This window comes from Ovis canadensis, chromosome 13 (assembly GCF_042477335.2).
Source record: "Ovis canadensis isolate MfBH-ARS-UI-01 breed Bighorn chromosome 13, ARS-UI_OviCan_v2, whole genome shotgun sequence".
NCBI classification, from domain to species: Eukaryota; Metazoa; Chordata; class Mammalia; order Artiodactyla; family Bovidae; genus Ovis; species Ovis canadensis.
In genome coordinates this window covers 31,095,309-31,119,256 of record NC_091257.1, presented here as the reverse complement: position 1 = coordinate 31,119,256, position 23,948 = coordinate 31,095,309, and positions in this window count along the sequence as shown.

Genomic DNA, 23,948 nt, shown 5'->3' with positions numbered 1-23,948 from the left:
AGCCTGACAGAGAGACCCTTTTCTGATGTGAGCTCAGTCCTGGATGAAGGTGGGATGGGACTACCTTCTACAGTTTTGCCTGACTGTTCCTTTCTTGAGTTTCTGACCTGTCCATTCCCTTTAACCTTGAGGGCTGGCAAACCTCTTCTGTAAAGGGCCGTGTCTTATTGGTTTAGGCAACTATAACAAAAATACCACAGACTGGTAACTTGTAAAGAGAAATTTGCTTCTTACAATTCTGGTTACCAGGACATTCAAGATCAGGGCACCAGCAGATTCAATGTCTGGTGAAGGCCCACTTCCTAGTCTGTGCCTTCTATTGTAACTTCACGTAGTGTAACAGAGGGGCAGAGGGGTGAGGGAGCTCTCTGGGGTCTCTTTCATAAGGGCACTAATCCCCTTCATGAGAGCTCCACCCTCATGACCTATTCACCCCCAAAGGCTTTACATCCTAATACGATCACATTGGGTGTCAGGTTTCAACATAAGAATTTTGGAGAGATACAAGTATTCAGACCAATACAGGCCAGATGGTAAATATTTTAGGCCTTGCAGATCACGCATCTCTTTCACAATGACGCAGTTCTGTCTCATAGCATGAGAGCACTCCCAACGAAGGGTGATCCAACAAGATTATGGACATTGAAATTCGAATTTCAGATATATTTCACATGTCATGAAATAGTATTCTTTTGATTTTTAGAAAACCATTTAAAAATGTAAAAGGCATTTTTGGCCCACGGGTTGTACAAAAACACATACAGGCTGTGGGAAGGACAGATTTGACCTGTGGGCTGTGGTTTGCCAACTCCTATTCAAGTTTGTTGCTTTTGTGCTAATATTCCTCCTGGCCACTAGGGGCACGTGACTTTCTCTTCACAATGATCAAGATTCCTTCTCTACAAAAGCAAGAATGAGACAGTTTCTATCAGACTGGAGTTGAAAGGTGGAAGGTTCCTCCTTATTTTAATTTTTAACTCTCCTTTTTTACTCATTATCCTCGGTAATGTGGTGAGCCTCACCCTATCAGTTCAAGGCCCAAATAGAGCAAAAGGTTGATTTCCCCTGAGCATGGAGACTTCCTCCTGCCTGAAAGTCTGTGGACTAGGACATTTGCTTTTTTCCTCTCTTTCGACTCAAACTAAATCTTTGGCTCTTCCTGGATCTTAAGTCTACTGGACTTGAGACCAGACTACACCATCAGCTCCCCCTGGGATTGGAATTATACTCTCAGCTCTCCTGGATTTCCAGCTTGCTGTGTCATCCTTCAGGTATTAGGACTTACATGCCCCCAGAAACTCATGAACCTGTTTCTTATAAGAGGTCTCTCTCTCTGTGTACACATCCTACTTGTTCTGTTTCTTTGGAGAACCATAACTAATACAATCCCTTCCCATTCTAATTATCTGTAGCAATCTGATCTTTCAGTTCCTTGAAAGCACTGGGTCCTTTCCCACTGTGAGGACCCTCTCTCCCTCCTTCATGTCCTGGCTAAGACCTAATCTACCTCAGGCCTCAGCTTAAGCAATATTTCCTTAAGAAAGCCTGACCCCTTGGCATCTTCACTCCCGCTGCTAGACCAGCTCTCTCTAAACTTCTTTCCTAATACTTACCATAGTGTGAAGTGTTAGTTGCTAAGTTGTGTCCAACTCTTTGCAATGCTTTAAACTGTCCAGGTTTCTCTGTCCTTGAATTTTCAGCAAGAATACTGAAGTGGGTTGCCATTTCCTTCTCCAGGAGAGCCTCCTGATGCAGGGATTGAACCCAAGTCTCCTGCATTGCAGGCATATTCCTTACCATCTGAACCACTAGGGAAGCCCAGTTCTTACCCTAACTGTAATGTAAATGTTTATTTGTGAATTTTCTTGTTTAATGTCTTGTGCCTTCCAGGACAGGGCACTTCCTAAGGGCAGGGACCACGTCTATTTAGTTCAACACTGTGGTCCCAGCACGTGGATGTGGCCATGCACGAATTGGTAAAATGATTACGTGGATTCCTGTGCCCATGGCTGGTAGTGTTCCGGAACTGATTATGTTCTGCAGAAGACAACAAATGTGTCAGGGCAAGGTAAAGAAAGAAACAACCTGCCTGCCTTCATCTGTATCAGGAAGTCTAGATCCTGAAGAGAAAGATGTTTTTTTTCTTCTAGTTAGAAATATCACTATTACTCAGTCATTGTTAAGATGAAATTCAATCTTATTAAGGCAACAAGGTATTTTCCGGTTGGACAGTTTTATTTGTTGTGGTTTTTAAAGTGTGTGTGTATAGCTAGGTGATAATACATGACTAAGAGTCAGGATAGATGAAATTTTAATGTTTGTTTCTTCAGTTTTATCCATCTTCCACTTTCTATAATGACTTCCATGTGGGGATAAACATGATTCATAACTCATGTTTTTAAGTTAAAAATGTATAAACTGTAGCTCCTCAGTCTGCCTCATTTGTTTCAGTTTACAGAGACTTCCTCTGAAACCAGGTTGTCTTTGATTACTGAGGCTTCCCTGGACAGAGGGCAAAACGGAACTGAACTCCCTGAGGCTGGGTTTCCCCCAGAAAGACTTTGCAATTCCCACCTTCCATCTTTTCCGTTTACCTTCTTCCTCCCACACACCGACTTGACTGGTTTCCATCAGAGATTTGGAGTGGGATATTTCATTTATTCCCTTACTGTCTGCTGAGTTCTATTTACAGTTTTCCAAAGGACATAACATGAAATCAAAAGAAGAAAACATTTCCAAAATAGTGGTGAAGATTTTTATAATATTAAAAGTATGAATGTATTAGTCACTCAGTCATGTCCAGCTCTTTGCAGACTCCATAGACTGTAGCCTTCCAGGCTCCTCTGTCCATGGCGTTCTCCAGACAATAATAATGGAGTGGGTTGCCATTCCCTTTTCCAGGGGATCTTCCCAACCCAGGGATTGAATCTGGGTCTGCTGCATTGCAGGCAGATTCTTTACCATCTGAGCCATCAGAGATATTTTGATAATATGCAAGGCCATTAAATAATAAATCAGTTAACAGACTTGATTTTGAAAAAATTTTTATTCAAGTAAGATTGATTTACAATGTTGTGTTAATTTCTGCGGTACAGCAAAGTGATTCAGTTATATATATCCTTTTTCATATCCTTTCCATTATGGTTTATCTCAGAATATTGAATATATTTCCCTATGCTATACAGTAGGACCTTGTTGTTTATCCATCCTATATATTAATATGACAGGTTGCATCTGCTCATCCCAAATTCCCAATCCTTCCCCCCACCCCCTTGGCAAACACAAGCCTGTTCTCTATGGACAGACGTGTTTTTGACTGTCTTCTTTGAGATCTGTGCTGTAGCAGACAGTCGAGAGATATAGAAGTACACAGTTATCTATTTGCTCCCCTACCTAATATAGTATGCATTGGACATTTGCCTTAAGCAATGTGGAAGATTGCGTTGGAACTGGAAAGCCCCATGTGCTGAAGTAGGGTGTGTCTGGAGGAAAGGAAAGGAGAAAGCCAGAATCATGTCCTCTGGTGTGAGTTGCTGCGCGCCTGAGTGCCCACACTTGAGAAGTGATACAGCCTCACTAAGCTCACCCCCCTACTGGGTTCCTTTTGCACGGCTGCCCTGAATGCTGTTTCTCTAAGTATTTCATGGCCGACTCCCTCATCTTCTTCAAGCCCTTATGCAAATGTCACTGTCTCAATGAAACCACATTATATGCTATATTCTGAATTTTGTATTTGGTGTCTCCCCCAAAATTATATGGTGAAACACTAATCTACAATTGTGATAGGTTTAGGAGATGGGGGCCTTGGGAAGTGATGAGGTCATGAGGGTGGGGGCCTCATAAGTGGGATTGTTGTTTAGTTGCTCAGTCATGTCTTACTCTTTTGCAACCCCAGGGACTATAGCCCACCAGGGTCCTCTGTCCATGGGATTTCCCAGGCAAGAACACTGGAGTGGGTTGCCATGCCCTCCTCCAGGGGATCTTCCCAACCCAGAGACTGAACCTGAGTCTCCTGCGTTGCAGGTGGATTCTTTACCACTGAGCCACTGGGGAAACCCCTATGAGTGGGATTATCACCCTTATAAAAGAGATATGTATTAGTTATGTTTGCACCCCTGCTCCCCACAGAATATCTGCTCTTTGAGGGCTTGTCTGTATTATTCATTGTTGTATCTTAAGTGCCCAGAAAAAGCACCCGCCTAGGTACTCCATCGGTTTGTGTTGAACAAACACACGGCAGGGTCACGTACTCCTAGCTAATTTGCTTTTGTGTTCCTCTAGAACATCACTGCTTTGAAAGTGGTAAATAATTTACCTTCCAACACCTGTTCAGTTGATGCTTGTTCTTTCCATCTCCTAGTTTTTAAGTAGCTGAGAGGGAATCACCGAGGTGGTAACTTCATTGAGAATGGAAATGCTCCATTTGTAGGCTAGGAGCAAGTGGGTACTCCTTCTGGACGTATATGGTTTGGACTCCTGGTGCTAAAGACAAAGGATGAGTGGGGGCAGCAAGACATAGGCTGGACTGGAATAGCTGGACCTTAGATCAGTCATAAGAAGCACCTTCCTGGCACGATGCCCCAGGGGCAGAGGTGCATGATAAGACAGAGCATTGGTGAGCAGACCAGCTCCTGGATGATGGGGACCAAGGAGAAGCAGGAGGGAGGGCTGGATGCTGAGAAGCAGGAGGGAAAGCTGGGCAAAGAGCTTTGACATTTTGTGATGAGCCACAGTGAGACAGGGAGTGGTCCAAAGACAGCTTATTTTAGAAGGGACATGGAGTTACAGAAGCCAGCCTGCAAAGTGGAGTCAGAGAAGGTCAGAGCCATCTGCCTCTAAGTTATTACACATGAGAAAGCCAGAAAAAGGGGTAGTAGTACTGGGGTCACCTCAAAGAGATTTTGAAAGAAGCAACAGAAGTTCTCCCAATTTTTATTATGAAGAATTTCAAATGTACAGAGGCATTTGAAATATAGTGTATTACTATACATATATGTATATACACACATTGCCTGGACTCAGCAACTGAAACAACATAATTAAAAAATTTTTTTGTTTTATTTTTAATTGAAGGGTAATTGCTTTACAATATTGTGATGATTTCTGCCATACATCAACATGAATCATCCACGGGTATACACATGTCCCCTCCCTCATAGACCTCCCCCCTCCTCCCTCCCCATCCCACCCCTCTAGGAAACAACAGAATTTTAAGTGGGTTTTATTTCATTTACCAAGAGCCAACAAATGGGTTACAGTAGGGACACAGTATACACAGAAGAATATTTTTCCAGTTGTTGCATTAAGACCTTCGATTCAATATATGATCACATTGCCTCATTATAATTTCAATGAGTCAAGACTATAATACTACTTTTAGGAAACTTAGTTTTTGAATATGAACCCCTGTGTGAAGTCACAAGTCATTAAATTAATGAGGAAGGCAATGTGATGCTATTTGGTTCAGTGCATCTGTGATTGTAATTTCTGCCAGCAAAATATTTTTAAAATGTTCCTGTTAGCTGGGTTGACATGGAAAATATTGTTTTGTTCCCCTCTAAAGAAAATAAAAGCTTGTGCAGTTATTTTTTATGCCAAACACTCTGAGGATAAAAGGCTCATTCATGCTTCAGTATTTTCGCCTCTCATGTAGGAAAATGAAAAAGTAAAAGAGTGAAGTATGAAGGTGAAAATACTGAGGAAAATGAGACTTAGCAACTTAACATGGAGGGGTTTTGTTTTGTGTGTGTTTTTTAAAAATCAGGTTTCTTCCTTTCCCCAGTCTTCTGATTTAGGTTGTTTTTGTTGCTGTTTATCTGTGTGTGTTTTTTTTTCCAGTCTTTTCATCTGAAAAGGGTTACTTTCTGTGCCCATCAATTCATAGGTCACCTTTGCCACCAGTTCTCTTGTGGGTGACTTGTTAAAGAGCCAGTTCAGTACATTCAAACTAGTCTGGTGTATCTGTCTTAAAACCACAGATACTGCAGACTCACTGAGACTGAGGGTTTTTAAATTCTCTGTGTATAAATCAAACTCCCCTGGAGGTGAGTCAAGGAAAACGGTGAGTTCTGAAACTGTAGGTTATCAAGTTACAGCGAGGACCTAGCGGGGAAGTTTCCACAGTGATCGTTCTTAGTCCAGTGTCCTCCTCATTCTGCAGAGGGTGGGTTAGTGGTTTGGGGTACCACTGCTTCAGAATAGATTGCTGGGGCCACCCAGCCAATAGAGATGGATGGGTCCATGTGTTAAACATCCAGTCAGTGCTGAGGAGAGGGTATGAGGGCGAGGAGGAAGTGGGTAATTTTGCTTTGTTCCCTGGGAAGAAGCTCCATCCTTCTCAGCAGTCAGCTGTATTTGTCTGGCTCATGAGGACAGATGCCCTGTTCATTCCCCTCATTCTTTTTCTGCTTTTATTTTTTTAAAAAATTTTATTGAAATATAGTTTACTTACAATGTTGTGTTAGTTTTAGGTGCACAGTGAAGTGATTCAGATAAATACATATGTATATATATTCTTTTCCATTATAGGATATTACAAGATATTGATTATAGTTCCCTGTGCTACCAGCAGGTCCTTGCTGGTTATTTATTTTATATGGAGCCGTGTGAATATTTTAATAAAAACTCCTGATTTATCCCTCCCTACCCTCTTTCCCCTTTGGTAATAAGTTTCTTTTTTGTTCTTTTTCAAAAAGTTAATTAATTTTTGGCTGCCCTGGATCTTCACTGCCGTACATGGGCTTCTCTCCAGTTGTGGTGAGCAGAGGCTTCTCTCCAGGTGTGGGGAGCAGAGGCTTCTCTCCAGTCGTGGTGAGCAGAGGCTTCTCTCTAATTGTGAGCAGAGGCTTCTCTCTAATTGTGGCACGTGGGCTTCTCATTAGGTGGCTTCTCTTGTTGTGGAGCGTGGGCTCTAGACCACTGGCTCACTAGTTGTGGCTCAACAGCTTAGATGCCCTGAGACATGAGAATCTTTCCGGACCAGGCATCAAACTCACGTCCCCTGCATTGGCAGGCAGATTCTTAACCATTGGACCACCAGGGAAGTCTGGTAACCATAAGTTTTTTTTTTTCTATGTTTGTAAGTTTATTTTTGTTTTGTAAGTTCATTTGCATTCCTCATTCTTTTAAAATCCATTTTTTACTTGCACAAGTAACCCATGAATATATTCTCATTGTAAGAAAATTCTATATAGGTAAAGACAAAAATCCCTCTGAATTCCCCACTCCCCAACCTACTTACTCCCCTAGACATAATTGCTAGTATCAGTTATGGTTTGGTATAAAGGTCCAGATTTTCTTGTTTTCATTTGAGTGATAATATTTACATGGAGGAATAGATAATTTAGTGTATGTATTTGCATGAACAATGTCATGTAGCCTACTGCGACTTCAGTGTGCAGTCAGTGATATATCTTTGAGATCTTGACATAAGACTATTGATGTGGTCTTTTCCATATGAATTTACTTCATGTATTTATTTATTTATTTTTTTGCCATTACAGTGTATTCCATGGTTGTGCAAAGATTTAACTAGTATCTTTAATGATAGCTTTTTAAGTTGTTTCCTTTTTTTTTCTTCAAATTTTAGACACTGCTGTAATAAACATTCTTTGATTCTTTTGTGCATACACTTGAATAATGCTCTAGGACAGATGGAAACTGGGACAGACATCCACAAGTGAATTGCTGGCTGAAAGGCGTGGGCATTTCATAAAGATAGATCCTGTCAAATTCCCACCCCCTAAAGTGTTATCGGTAGACTGCCAATGTATGGAAGAGAATCTATTTCTCTACCTTAGCTGTGGACAATCTTGAATTTTTACCACTCTGTTTTGCAAAGATGTAGTATCTCACTGTCATAATTATAATCGGTGTTTCATGAGAATTAGTGGCCACTGAACGCATTTATTGGCTATATGCTCTCCATCTTCTTGTTCCCTCATTAAGATGCCTTAGATGTTTCTTGTAACAAAACGTGCATAATTATGGGAAGATGTGTGTTATTTGAAGGGGTTGAAATGAGATGCTTCAATCTGGGACCCAGACCATCTCTACAGGTGCATTATCTGTGTGGGGTCTGGACTGTGGTGGCACCAGGGTTCTACCTGTGGTCTAAAAGGGTTTGGAAAGCTTGTAGTTATTAATTAGCAAATCTGATGACTTTTAAAGACAAAATTCTCTTTTCCTCTGGGGGCTTCGTGACACCAAGTCGGGTTTGATACTCACCCCTATCCTTTTCCAAGGCCTGATTGTAAACTACAGTCAGCGGGTCAGCCGAGATGTTCTGGCCCCTGTTCATTCCCTTCTGAGTGGTTTTCACTCATCTAGAGAAATACCAAAGGCTTTGCTGGGGTCTCCTCCTCCCCGAGAGCAGATTTAAAGATTCTCCTGATACCTTTGATCCTGTCACTTGTCAGGACTCCCTTTGTGCCCTTCCCTCCTTGACTCCAATTCACCCGTGTTAACCTCATCGGGATCCTCCTCTTCCCCACCCCCACCCGTCACAACCCATCCTGGGGTCTACCTGAGGTCCCTTAGCCCAGTGGAAGCCTTCAGAGACACCTTGGACTTAAAGGCGTGGGTGGGGCTGCCAGCGACAGCTGTTCTGTTGTGTTCTTCTCACCTGTCCCTCTCTCTCTGCTTCGCTGACCTCTGCTGGCCACACCCTCACTGCTTGCCCTCTGCCCCCTCCTCCTCCAGCCCAGCTGTTTATCCACAGCTTCCTCCCTCCTGGCAGCAGTCTCATCCCACAGCCTGCTCTGCTGATCTCTTCCAAGAGACATGGGCAGCGTCTGCAACTGAACCCAAGATCCCTGGGAAACTCGACAGCCGCTCACCCCCACATGCTTTCTCCTGGCTCCCCACCCCGAAAATGCACTGCCATGGGCCAGAGGAACGCTTCAGTGGCCAGCCACTGGTATGTTTTCAAGTTCCCACCTGCTGTCATTTTGTCCTGAGCCTGTTTATCCAGGTGAATTCTGCTTACCTTAGAAGGTAAGGTCTTGAAAACAAGAGAGAGACTAGTTCTATGCAATGCCCTCTGCACAGAGCTTAGTGCAGAACCACAAGCACTTAGGTATTTAATAAATGCTTCCTGATGGTAGAATACTACAGGAAATCTTTTTATCTCAGACTTTCTTGGACTTATGAATTAGGTGGAAAGTAGGTGGAGTAAGGGTGAGATGGTGGTGATTCTGTTTTAAAACTTTTCCCAAGGCTCAAACTTCTAATTTGCATATACATGATTGCATAGAATGTCTGATTTGACAGACATTCTGATTGCCTGGTTCTGGAAAAGTGAAGTGTGTTCACTTTATGCCTTGCATTTCAAATGTGAAGCATATTCATGGGCTTCCCAGGTGGCTCAGTGGTAAAGAATCTGACTGCCAATGCAGGAGATTCAGGTTCAACCCCTGGAGAAGGAAACGGCAACCCAGTCCAGAATTCTTGCCTGGAGAATCCCATGGACAGAGGAGCCTGACGGGCTACAATCTGTGGGGTTGCAAAGAGTCGGACACAACTAAGTGACTGAGGGCATACACACAAAACATGTTCAAAAAGCCAAGTCACATTCAGTCCCCAAACGAGCTGCCGTACACAAATCTGAGCAAACGTGAGTGAAGTCACCCCATTCTTGGCCTCGAGTGGGTGTACTTCTGCTTTGGAGACTTGTTGTACCAAAGCAAATAAAACAGGAAGGGCAGGCTGAGGAGGGAGGAGATGTACTATACTCATATATGATTCATGTTACTGTGCAGCAGAAACCAGCACCACATGGTAAAGCAATTATACTCCAATTAAAAATAAAGTAAATTTACAAAATACAGAAAAAAGCCCCATGAAGGGCGAAGAGCATTTCCCTACCCTCCACCCCACCCCCACCCCCAGACTGTCTTAGGCAGCCAGGACACCTTCCTTTATGTCTGATTTTTCATTTTTAAATAATAAACTTCTGCAATTTAAATAATTTTTTTAAATTTACACAATTTAAAGTTTTAACTGTGACTTTTGTTGGGGAGGGATGTGGGTGTGTCTGTTGTATTATTTAAAGACTAGATAAATTAGAGGAGTTCTATAGGCTCCGGGCTGCCCAGGTGGCAGTAGTGGTAGAATCCACCTGTGTTCTTCCCAGGTGGCAGAACCCACCTGCCAATGCAGGAGAATTAAGAGATGTGGGTTCGATCCCTGGGCCAATAAGATCCCCTGGAGGAGGGCACGGCAACCCACTCCAGTATTCTTGCCTGGAGAATTCCATGGACAGAGGGTCCATGGGGTCGCAAAGAGTCAGACACGACTGAAGTGACGTAGCATGCACCCATAGGATTTGGAATCAAGAAAGCTAAGAGTTTTTGTTGTTTGTCTGTTCTAGTTTAGGCAACTTAACCTTTCTAAGTTTTGACTCTCTTACAATGAAACAGGTGTAACGTTTTTTAAAAAAGCCTGTGAGCAGACTGTTGTTATAATGGCTCTCATAGCTTTAAATTTAAGGCATCATCAGAGTGTCACCCCAACAATTAACCTGGGCCTGTTTGATAAGACCTAGATCTGGGGCCTGATGCATTCTAATCTTGGCCTAAGCCAGTGACTCACTATGTGACCAAGAGACGGTTGGTTTCCTTATTCAACTTTTAGAATTGTGAGATGGGAACCCTAACAGTAATTAGGTTACTGTCTGCCACCCTGATCTACTCAGAATAAAAAGCTGCTGCATGAGTGCAGAATAGAAAATGAGCTCTGTGTGGAAAGGACTTGCCCCCAGACCACATGTCACAGCTAAAAACAAGCGCTCAGGACTTCCTGCCTCATGGTCTAGTGCCCAGGCCAGATGTTTGGTGAGAGAGGAAGTAGAAGTGACCCACTCCAGAACTGTCTGCTCTCACAAGCTGCCAGTTGGCTTGGCATCAAGGGACTTTCCCGGTTACTTAGTGAAGATGGTTTCTGCTTGGCTCCATCCATGAACAGCCTTCTGGTGAGGACCAGGGACACTGCTGCCCAGGAGCTGGATGCTTGAGGGAGCTCGTGCCAGCCCCATAGCCCTGCTCAGCCTCTGTGTGTGTTTCTGAGGCCCCTGACTTCCTGGGCCTGTCATCAGAGCAAGGCACAGGGACCTCCAGGAAGGACCCCTTAGGCGGATGGGAAGGGGCAGGGTCCCACTTGAGCCTGTTGCAAACAGAGCTGGGATAGGAAATCCACCTGGAATTTCCTCACCTGGAAGGAGAGGGAGCAGAGAAGGGGAGGGAGAAGGTCTGCGTTGCTGAGGCCAGGAGAAAGAAAGTGCGCGCTCCTCTCTCTCTCAACTCAATCTTTATTTCAAAATTCTTTTCCTGTCTCTCTGTCCTGGGCTGTGTTTTCCACTCTCCTTTCTGATGTCCTGACTCTCAGCTTTGGTGCATGTAATTGGCAGTCAGCCTTGCCCTCTGTTTGTTTCCCACATTCGCCACATGGATCCAGGTGTTTTTTTGGTCTCTCTCTCTTTTTTTGCCTTCCTGCAGTTTCCAGAACACACTTTAGAGACAGCAGTCTTCTCAGGTATTGGGTAAAATCCCTTTTTTGACTTTTTCGTAAGACCATACTTTTCCTTCCTCCAAGAACTCTCTTGATCCCCCTCTGACTTCTCCCAACCTCGCAGTTCATTTCCTCCTGTGCTCACTTCTTCCTTTTCCTCCTTTCTCCTCACTGTCAGCTGTGTTTTGGTAACAGCCTTATGGAGATACAACTCACGTATCATACCATTCTCCCACTTAAAATGTACAATTCAGGGACTTGCCTAGTCATCCAGAGGTTAAAACTTTGCCTTCCAGCGCAGCGGGTGCATGTTCGATCCCTGGTTGGTAGCTAAGATCCCACATGCCTGGAGGCCAAAACTCCAAAACATGAAACAGAAGCAATATTGTAACAAATTCAATACAGACTAAAAATGCTCCACATAGAAAAATAAAATCTTTTAAAAAATGGACGATTCGGTGGTTTTTCGTATAGTCGCAGAACTGCATACCCCTCACCCCTCAAAGAAACCCTGCACTCATCAGCAACCACTCCTCACGTCCCCCACCCCCAGCCCCTGGCAACCAGTATTCTGCTTTCTGTCTCTAAGAATGTGCCTGTTCTGGATACTTCATATCAATAGAATCACCATACAATATTTCATCTTTTGTGACTGGCTTCTTTCACTTAGCCTGGTGTTTCCAAGGTTCATGCACGTCATAGCACCTGTCAGTTCTTGTTCTTCTTTATTGCTGATACCCAGAAATTCCGTGCATCCATGTAGCGTGGATAAGGCTGGGGCAAGTGTCAGATGTGATAAGAGGAACATGCATCGTGAGGGAAAAAATGCAAAGCGATAGGTTATTGAAATACAGTGTGGAGCTTTGGCCAAAAATAATATTCAGTGCTAAAATCATATTCAGTCAGTTCAGTTCAGTCACTCAGTCTTGTCTGACTCTTTGCGACCCCATGAATCGTAGCACGCCAGGCCTCCCTGTCCATCACCAGCTCCCGGAGTTCACTCAAACTCACGTCCATCGAGTCAGTAATGCCATCCAGCCATCTCATCCTCTGTCATCCCCTTCTCCTCCTGCCCCCAGTCCCTCCCAGCATCAGAGTCTTTTCCAATGAGTCAACTCTTCGCATGAGGTGGCCAAAGTACTGGAGTTTCAGCTTTAGCATCATTCCTTCCAAAGAAATCCCAGGACTGCTCTTTAGAATGGATTGGTTGGATCTCCTTGCAGTCCAAGGGACTCTCAAGAGTCTTCTCCAACACCACAGTTCGAAAGCATCAATTCTTTGGCACTCAGCTTTCTTCACAGTCCAGTTCTCACATCCATGCATGCCCACTGGGAAAACCAGAGCCTTGACTAGATGGACCTTTGTTGGTAAAATAATGTCTCTGCTTTTGAATATGCTATCTAGGTTGGTCATAACTTTCCTTCCAAGGAGTAAGTGTCTTTTAATTTCATGGCTGTAATCACCATCTGCAGTGATTTTGGAGCCCCCCAAAATAAAGCCTGGCACTGTTTCCATATTAAGGATCATCAAATAATCCTGGCAGAAGACATGAAATAAATCTCCATAATTCAGGAAGGGCCCAGTCTAGAAAACTCCTTCCATGCACATCTCAAAGCTCCCAAACTCCCTCCTCTTATCCCTTTCTTCCTTTTTAACTCTGCTCTGTCTGTACAAAGCAGCAGCACCACCCTACTTGGAACAGTGTGCCCGTGAGGTTGGTCCTTGTGCCTGGGAACTTCAGTTCAGTCTTGGTCAAGAAAGAGGGATGTGCTTTCTTTACTGGGAATTTGGAAGGGCTCACATGAGAAAACACTAGTCAATAGATAGGTTGAATTGGCTTCTTATGGTAACAAAAGATGTTATTGACTCAGGAGGAGATAAAAATGGCCAAAGATATAGATGGGCAACAACTTAAAGATTAATTGGTATTGGGATCTGATGTCATAACTAGTCACTCAAGAGCCAGCAGGCTCAGGATCAGGAAGTAAATGTTGGTAGGTAGGGGTGGAGGGAATCGAGGAAATGGTGTCTTGAATTTTCTTCATTTTCAGGGCAGAGGTCGGAAGCCATTCTTGCAGGCTCCAGTGCAGCTGTTGTAAATGGGAACAGCCTCCGGTGCAACTGTGGTAAACAGGAAGAGCTGGCCATGTTTAAAGCTGAGGAGTAGATCCACTGGTGTTAATATGAACCAGAAGCTGAGAAGCTGAGAAAGGGATAGAGGGGCAGGATGGAAAAGTACTCCTCTTGAAAAATATCTCAGAAATTATATTCAGTTCAGTTCAGTCACTCAGTTGTGTCCAACTCTTTGCAACCCCCATGAATCACAGAACCCCAGACCTCCCTGTCCATCACTTAATCATAACAAAATCCAATCAATTTAAATTTCAAAAACTTGATCCATATGGCTCTAAAACATTAATATAGAAAGAGAGAGAAAGACCATTTTAAAGTTCTGAGAAGGCTGACGTTAGGATATTTTGAGGTTGGATTGGAAAGAAAGCAGCAAAGTCAAGGTGTGGTTTGCCATGCTCCCCACTGGCAGGTGATGCTGCTGCTGCAAACTCTGAAATCCTGAGGCTCAAGCCCATCCCAAAGGTCCTCATCCGCCTGCCACGTTCTCTAAAGAGCCCAAGTGCTGTTGCTCATGCCCTGGAGTTTCACAGAGTTCACAGTGACAGTTCTTTTATTCGTAGTCTCCTGTGAGCCCCGAGAGGGCACTGGCACCCCACTCCAGTACTCTCGCCTGGAGAATCCCATGGATGGAGGAGCCTGGTAGGCTGCAGTCCATGGGGTCACTACGAGTCGGACACGACTGAGGGACTTCACTTTCATTTTTCCTTTCACACATTGGAGAAGGAAATGGCAACCCACTCCAGTGTTCTTGCCTGGAGAATCCCAGGGACAGGGGAGCCTGGTGGGCTGCCGTCTAAGGGGTCGCACAGAGTCGAACACGACTGAAGCGACTTAGCAGCAGCAGCAGCCTGTGAGCCCAGGACCCGTGTGCGCATCCCCAGAAGTGGGCAGGAACAGGGATGCTCCCCACCACCACATAGTGTTCTGAATCCCTTCACTCCCTTAAAGAGGGAGCGGGCAGGCATTAGTGCTGCTGACAGTGGGAGTCAGCTGGGTGGAGGGCGGACAGAGCCTTGAATAAAATAATCATGGTCCTGCCTGTGAACCGAATGTGCCTCCGCCTCCGCTCCACAATTTACGTGTTGAAAGCTTGACCTTCAGGGTGATGTGTGGCCTCTGGGAGGTGATTAGGTCATGGATTAGTGTCTAGAGACTCCAGAGAACTCCCTTACCCCTTCCACCTTGTGAGGATGCAGCAAGCAGACCGCTGTCCATAAATAAGAAAGTGAGTCCTTACTTACCACTGCCTTAAAATTTTTTAAATTTTCTTTATAATTTTTTAAAGTTACTTTACATTTATTACACAATATAAGCTCTACTCCCCGCGTTATATAACACATCCTTGAGCCTATCTTATGCCCAGTAGTTTGCCTGTCCTGTTCTCACCCTCATATTGTCGCTCCCCACGTTCCCAGTGATAACTACGAGTTTGTGTTCCGTATCTGTGACTTTGCTTCTTTTTTTTTTTGTTATGATCACTAGGTTTTTATTTTTTATATTTGGTTCCACATATAAGTGATAGTATGTGGTGGTAGTCTTTCTCCATCTGACTTATTTCACTCAGCATAATGCCTTCTAGGTCCATCCATGTTGTTGCAAGTGGAAAAATTTCTTTCTTCCTTTTTTTTTAACGGCTGACTAGTATTCATTGTGTATATGTACACACACATCTTCTTTTGGAGAAGAAAATGACAACCCCCTCCAGTATTCTTGCATGGGAAAGCCATGGACAGAGGAGCCTGGCGGGCTACAGTCTATGGGGTTGCAAAGAGTTAGACACAACTTAGGGACTAAACAGCAACAACACAGACATACTCTTTAACCGCCCATTTGTTGATGACACTTAGATTACTTCTATACCTTGGCAATTGTAAATAATGTGGCTGTGAACGTTTGGTACATGTCTTTTTAAATTACTTTTTTCCCCAGATATACACCCAGGAGTAAACTTGTTGGCTCATATGGTAGTTCTAGGGCTTCTCCCATGGCCCCGCTGGTAAAGAATCCCCCTGCAATGAGGGAGACCCGGGTTCGATCCCTGGGTTTGGAAGATCCCCTGGAGGAGGGAAAGGCTACCCACTCTAGTATTCTGGCCTGGAGAATTCCATGGGCTGTATAGGCCATGGGGTCGCAAAGACTTGGACACAGCTGAGCGACTTTCACTTTAGCAGCTGCCTGCCTAGCTCAGTCAGTAGAACATGAGACTCTTAATCTCAGGGTCATGGGTGCAAGCCCCATTTTGGGCTTCTCTGGTGGCTCAGATAGTAAAGAATCTGCCTGAAATGCAGGTGACCCAAGTTTGATCCCTGGGTCTGGAAGATCCCCTGGAAGAAGAAATGGCAACCCACTCCAGTATTCTTGCCTGAAGAATTCCATGGACAGAGGAGCCTGGTGGGCTATAGTCCATGGGGTCGCAAAGAGTCAGACACAACTGAGCGATTAACACTACTACATGGAGAAGGAAATGGCAACCCACTCCAGTATTCTTGCCTGGAGAATCCCATGGACAGAGGAGACTGGTGGGCTACCGTCCATGGGGTCGCAAAGAGTCGGACACGACTGAGCGACTTCACTTTCACTTTCACTTTCATGCCCAGGAGTGGAATGACTGGATTACATGGTAGTTCGGTTTTTAGTTTTTTGAGAAACTTTTATACTGTTCTCCATGATGGCTGTACGAATTTATATTCCCACCGAGAATGTAAGAGGATTCCCATTTCTCCACACTCTGTCTAGCATTCATTATTTGGAGAATTTAATGATGGCCATTCTGACTGGTGTGAGGTGGTACATTATTGTAGTTTTGATTTGTATGAGAATGTAACTTTCATGTGCACTGGGAAACCAAACAGTCCATGTGACTCATTTGACTGTAATATTCGCTTTATCATGGTGGGTCTGGAATCTAACCCTCAGAATCTCTGAGGTATGCCTGTCTTGGATGGGGTAAAAAGAAAACTTCAATTTAGAAGCACAAAAATTAATTACTTGGATGAATAGATGTGGCTGTAGGGATGGTGAACATAGGGTGAGGAGGCTGCAGAGGCCCCGGAAGTTTTCTGGAGGGGGCATGTGGTCTGTACCCACCGTCAGTCTTTTGTCTCGCCCAGAGAAAAAAATAAAAAAAAATAAAAAATAAAAAAATAAAAATAAAAACACTACTACATATGGTAGTTCTATTTTTAGTTTTTAAAGAAGTCTTCTTACTGTTTTCCACAGTGGCTGCTCCAATTTACATTTCTATCAAAAGTATATGAGGGTTCCTTTTTCTCAATGTTTGTCATTTGTGTCCTTTTTGATAATAGCCATTCTGACAGATGTGGACTAACATCTCATATCTCATTGTGGTTTTGATTTGCATTTCCCTGATGATTAGCCATGTTGAGCATCTCTTCAAATGGGTCTGTTGGCCATCTGCATTTCCTCTTTAGGAAAATGTCTATTCAGTTCTGCCCATTAAAAAAATTTTTTTCTGCCCATTTTTAAATTGAATTGTTTGGGATTTTTTTGATGTTGATTTATCTGAACTGTTTATATATGTTTGATGAAAGTGAAAAGTGAAAGTATAGTCGCTCAGTCGTGTCCAACTCTTTGCAACCCCATGGACTGTAGCCTACCAGGCTCCTATGTTTGATATTGAATCACTTGTCATTTGCAAACATTTTCTCCCATTCAGTAGGTTGTCTTTTTATTTTGTTAGTGGTTTCCTTTGCTGGGCAAGAGCTTTTAAGTTTAATTGGGTCCCATTTGCTTATTTTTGCTTTTATTTTCTAAAGTGTAAAAGATAGATCTTAAAAGATACTGCTGTGATTTGTGGCAAAGAGTGTTCTGTCTGTTTTCTTCTTGGAGTTTTATAGTATCCAGTCTTACATTTTAGATCTTTAATCCGTTTTGAGTTTATTTCTGTATATGGTGTTAGAGAGTGTTCTAATTTCATTCCTTTACATGCTGCTGTCCAGTTTTCCCAACACCACTTATTGAAGAGACTCTTTTTTGCATTGTGTATTCTTGCTTCCTTTGTCATAGATTAGTTGACCACAAGTGCATGGATTTACTTCTGGGCTCTCTACTCTCCTCCACTGATCCATGTGTCTGTTTTGTGCCAGTACCATGCTATTTTGATTACTGTGGCTTTTGAAACTACTGAAGTCAGGGAGTTTGTGAATTTGCAGATGTCTTGACCTTGGATTTCCCAGCCTCTAGAACTGTGAGAAGTAAATGCCTGTTGTCTATAAGATCCCAGGTTATGGTGTTCTGTCACAGCAGCTGGTATGGACTAAGACAGGTGTGCTCATGCAGTTTGGAGTGTGTGGCAGCGACAGGCATTAAATACATCTTTCGCTATAATTGCAGGAAGGGCTATAAAGATGCAAAAGGGAAGGGTATACTCAAAGACTGAAGGAGAGAGTGTACTCTGTGGGCCCCTCCCTGAATTGGAAAATTGCTCTTCCCCTGTTCAGAGCCAGACTTTGTTTCTGGATCAGCTCGCTGGTGCCTGGGTCTTCCTTCCTTTTCAATGAGTTCCCAGTCCTCTTGCAAGTAAAATTCTTTCAGGCCACCCCAACATTTCCCCAAATCTGCCCAGGTATATCCCACCACAGGACAAGGTTACAGTCTGAACTCAAGCGGAGGTCCCTATTGTGTGACAGGAATTTTAAAAGTTTTCTGGTTCTTTTATTTTTAAATTATGGTTTAAAAAATACATAACATGAAAGTTGTCATCTTAACCATTTTTATTCCCTGGGGGCTCAGCTGGTAAAGAATCTACCTGCAATTCAGGAGACTTGGGTTCAATTCCTGGGTTGGGAAGATCCCCTGGAAAAGGGAAAGGTAACCCACTCTAGTATTCTGGCCTGGAGAATTCCTTGGACTATATAGTCCATGGGGTGGCAAAGAGTCGAACATGACTGAGCAACTGTTACTTTCAGTAGCATTAAGTACATTCATATTGTTGTACAACCATCACCACCATTTATCTCCAGAATTTTTCCATCTTTTCAAGTGGAAACTCTGTGCTCATTAAGTAAAACCCCATATTCCTCTTCCCCCAGCCCCTGGTAACACCATTCTACTGTCTATCTCTATGCATTTGACTATTCTAAGAACTTATATGGTAAAATCATGTATATTTATCTTTCTGTGTCTTATTTCACTTGCCATAGTGCTTTCAAGCTTCATCTATGTTGTAGCACGTGTCAGAAGTGTGTGTGTGCATGTGTGCTTAACCCATCATGCCAAGGTTTTATTGTTCTTTGTAGCCTCTGTTGCAGGCAGTAAGTCTCACTTCAATCTTATTCTGCATACAAACTGAGAAGACTCATGGTAGGAAGGCTTTCTGGTGATGACAGAGCCCATAGAATAAACCCTCCACTCTTATGCACCTGTGACAGGTACGTTTCTTTATATGTCAGTTTCCACAGAGAATTGAGGTACTTTCAGGCATTGCTGGCAAGAGTTCAAAGCAGCTTAACAACTAAGGAGGAGGACCTTGTAATATTTAACAAACATCAATGGGTCTCACTAAACTGAAATGAAGGTGTCAGAAGGTCTGCATGCCCTTTGATCCAGCAACTCAGCTTAGACTAATTTATTCTGAAGAAACAACCTCCCAGATGCAAAATGCCACATGAAAAACGTTAGTGATTGTGGAATTTTTTATAATAGTGAAACCCTGAAAGCACAACCAAGGTTCTTGTCCATAAGAGACTGGTTGAATCCATCATGGAGCAGTCATGTTATGAAGTATTGTGCAGCTATATAAAAGAATGACTGAATCTGTATGAACTGATGTGTAAGGATTTATAAGCTATATTATTAAGTGAAAAAGCAATGTGGAAAAGAATGTATAAAGCATGTTTGGTTTTTTTTTCCATAAAGCATGTTACCATTTATGTAAAAAAAAAAAGTTTGTGGGGAGATGAGTATGTGTGTGTTTGCTTGTTTCCACCAGAATCACAGGACAGGTAATCCAGACACAAATGAAGATGATCACCTATAGAGCATAGGTGTGAATGGAGTGGAAGGAATACAGATGAGAGTAACAGTTTTCACTTCTTTGAGGTTATAAGTATTTAACAAACTAAATTAAATCTAAGTGGAATTTTAAAAAAACCCTTGAAGCTGAATGCGAACAGAAATAAAAGGATCTATGTGGTTAGCAAATTGATGGTATAACAACCATAAGAACTACGTGTAACTTTTGAGCCTCGTGTTCTGATTTGTGCTCCTGCTCAGTTGCTTAGTCGTGTCTGGCTCCTTATGACATCATGGGCTGTACATGGAACTCCCCAGGCAAGAATACTGGAGTGGGTTGCCATTTCCTTCTCCAGGGGATCTTCCGGACCCAAGAATCAAACTCAGGTCTCCTGCACTGGCAGGTGGTTCTTTATCACAGAGCCACCAAGGAAGCCCCATGCTCTGACTAGTAGGGTATGCTCTATGAGGAGAAGAAGTTTATGAATTAGGCTAGTAACCGAGAGCAATGTTGGGGTCATCATGTGAACCTCTCCTGTGCATGTTGTAGGGTACAGCAAATGAATCAATGTACTAACTGTGTGGGGGTGACCTAAGGCTCTCATTGTAGTGGGGAAGAAGTAACATAGAATGGAGGTAAATATGGAATGGTAAAATGATCCTGCATGAGAAATGGAGGTATCAGTAGGCATTCATGGTGTTCCAGTTCGATCCACTGTTAAAGACAAAGGGGAATATTAGTTAAAGCTGTGAAAACATATTTTATTCAGCAACTAGTGACCGTGGGGAAAAGAACTGAGATCGTTTTCTTTCCTTCTTTCTTTTTGGCTGCTCTGGGTCTTTGTTGTTGCACATACGCTTTCCCCACCAGGCTCCTCTGTCCATGGAATTCTCCAGGCAAGAATAGTGAAGTGGGTTGCCATTTCCTCCTCCAGGGGATCTTTCTGACCCAGGGATTGAACCCAGGTCTCTTGCATTGCAGGCAGATTCTTTACTATCTGAGCCACCAGGGAAGTCCATATAGAAGGAAGGGAAGCCACATGATAGGAGATTTATTAGAACAAATTCCATGATAAATCATATAAAATAACCATTTTTTTTTCAAAGACATCCATGAAGACCACCCGAGGATAAACTCACAGAGATGCCTCCAAGAAGCCAGACAAATAAGTTCCAATCCCAAAGTGAAGGCTGGAGGAGAAAGGGGCACAAATCTGTGAATAAAAAAAGTGTACAGTGATCATCACGGGGGATGAGGAGCAGGGGCATGGAGGTGATGTGGATGGACAGCCACTGCTTGTTTCTGAGGGACAGCTGTGTGAGGCATGGTCGGGGTGGGGGGGTGGCAAGCACCTCCTCTGTGTACACACAGCAGACTCAAGGGTGGGGCTGGGCATATACAGCTATTCTTGTACTTTTCTTTTGCTTTGCTGTAGGAGAGATATTTTTAAAATAAAAACTTGGGAGAAAAAGTTTTTCTAGCAGAAGTCACCTATCAGTGAGAAACATGGTAACACATCAAGGGCAAGAAAGCCTCTCTAGGTTGATGGGCAGGACCCTGGAAGCAGCAGACATGCCCCCTGGCACTTCAGCATTGTTCAGATTGTCTTCCAATCTGTGTGCCCAGCACAGTCAGTCGTGGTGAGCAGAGCAGAGCTGACAGCAGACAGGGTTGTGAGATGGGCCCTTTCCCCCTTGTGGGCTAACAAGATGAGCCGAGGCCAGATTGGTAGACCAGCTGGCCAAGGGCAGAGGTTCCTTCTGTACAGTGAGAAAGGAGGAAGTCAGGTGCCACTTCAAGCTTGGACAACTTATTTGGGTCTTATTTGAAAACTGGGGGAAATATAGTCTCTTTATTTATGCAACAGAGATCAAATAAGATCTTGTACAAGGCAAAACAGTTCACAGATTTTTATTATCTTGTTTTGCAGATTATCTTATTTCATATTATAGATTTTTAATTCTGGAAATATGATAGCTTTTTTCATATCTGGGTTGTTACAGATGTCCTTGCTCTTTGTAGTTCTATTACAGTTTTTAACACAGAATTTATGCTTTCTATTTCACATGATTCCCATCAAAAAAGAAAAAAAAAGAAGCACTATGTCTAAAAGGGTCTTTGCCACGTTGTTGAATCCTGCTAACTCTTTAGGAGTCAGAAGCAGAGGCCTTCTTTTCCGACTGGGCTTCACTGAGAACTGATTGCATACTTCAAACTTGTTTCTCTTTCACTATTGATACACTTTCAGGGCCTGGTGCAGTAGGACACTTTCATACTAAGACATACTTTCTGGGTGAATCAGCCTAATGTATAGTAAGAAATATTCCTGGAAGCCATTCCTACACTAGGGAGGCCGATAACAACCATACACCCAAGTGATTGTGAACCACATGGGATCCCACCAAACTCAATAAGATGTATCCCTAAGTCAACTAACTTCCCCTTAGCTGGAATCCAAAATGCCATAGCTTTCCAATGTATCTGTGCAAGGGGAAGGAGGATGGAGAGGAACCCAAGAGGAAAGACAATGATCTTAATTAATTACAGTTAAAATATCTTACTTTAAAGAGAGAGAGGGGGAGAGAGGGTCAGGGAGAATTCCTTAGTGTCACATTTACTAGGAGGTGGAGAGGTCCATCAGGCAGCCAGAAATGTGGGTCTGCAGAGAGAGTGAATGGCACTACAGAGGTTAAGGGTGTCCTTCCACGATCATAGCTGCATGAGTGGATGAATTCCCCAAATGGAAGAAAAGAGAACTGAGGACAGAATATTGGGCAATGCCTAAATCTCACTGTGAGGTGTAGGGGAAGAGACGGCTATAAAATCTTAGTCCAGGACCGTGATTACAGACAGGATATGAAGAACGAAGACAGGTTAGTTTGGGTTTTTGTCATTGATAACAGAGAGACTTTTGATAATACATACATTGAAATATTAAAATGAGCTATAAACCTATATTTATAGCTCTTCTACAATTATAAAATCAAAACATATTAAGTACAAGCAGAACTACAAAACTCAAAAAATAGAAATTGACATTCTGTATGACAGATGGTATTGTTTTGCTGAAATAAAATTGCTGGTATCGGCGTTAATAGTAGAAAATCTATTTATATGGTTTAGATTTCTCTTGTTTTGTTATTTTGATTTTGAGCATACTTCCCATCATTTGGGTAATCGTCATGATATCTCTGGTGATACTTTTCCTTTTTGACAGTTTATTTTATAGCTCCTATCCATTATTCAGAAGAGACCGTCTAATGCTGCATCTCAACTATGATGGCAAAAGTATCAGATAAGAACATTTATTCATTGAGTGTTCACTATACCCACTAATGGCCTCCCAGGTGGCTCACTGGGTAAAGAATCCACCTGTAATGCAGGAGGTGAAGGAAATGTGGGTTCAATACCTGGATCAGGAAGATTCCCTGTAGGAGGGCATGGCAACCCACTCCAGTATTCCTGCCTGGAGAATCCCATGGACAGAGAGGTGCTTATAGGGCTATAGCCCATGGAGTCACAAAGAGCTGGACATGACTTGGCAACTGAACAACAACAACTGTCAAAAAAATGTCTGTGTCACCCTTTCCACATCAAAGCCCTTATGGGAGTCAGTGTACAAGGAGTCTGGGTGTGGAGGTCAGACAGTTTGGAATTTGGTGATGTTCTCATTAGCTTTAACATTGGGAAGTTGTTCAATCACTTGTTTTTCTCATCTGTAGAGAGGTGTTATGATGATTAAATGAAGTTACGTAGCTAAAATGCCTCAAGCTGCCTGACACATAGCTGGTGTTCGGTAATAGTAGCTATTATCAGTTTTAGACATTTAGTAGGGCTAGGATAAATGTGGAACTCAAAATGCTGGTAGATTAGGTAAGTAAGGCTCAGCGGTCTGATAGGTCTGGACCAATCAAACTAAGGGCGGGCATTGGCACTTAGGATGATTCAGAGTCTGTATCCAGGTTGTTGCTTGTTCTAAATTTTTGCACTGTGATGTCCTGCTGTGTTTGTATCTAGATAATGCACCTGCCCCCCAGCTGTTCAGAAACCCAGAGTCACTTACTCGTCATATCTTTTTGTAAATTTCATTATCAATTTTGGGGAAAGGCTTTGGTACACAGTCCATTCCTGGGAGGTAAAGTGATTCTTTCCTTCATCTTTGAAGATGGTAATCCTTTTGGGTTTCTCTGGACTTTCTTCTTTCTTCTTTCTTAAATAACTAATTTCTATTCTTGTTGTTGTTGTTGTTGTCATTGTTAGTCTGAAGAGTTCAGTCCTAATCATGCAGGAGCAGAGATTAAGTTCATGCAGACCTGATTTCATCCTGGGTCTGTCA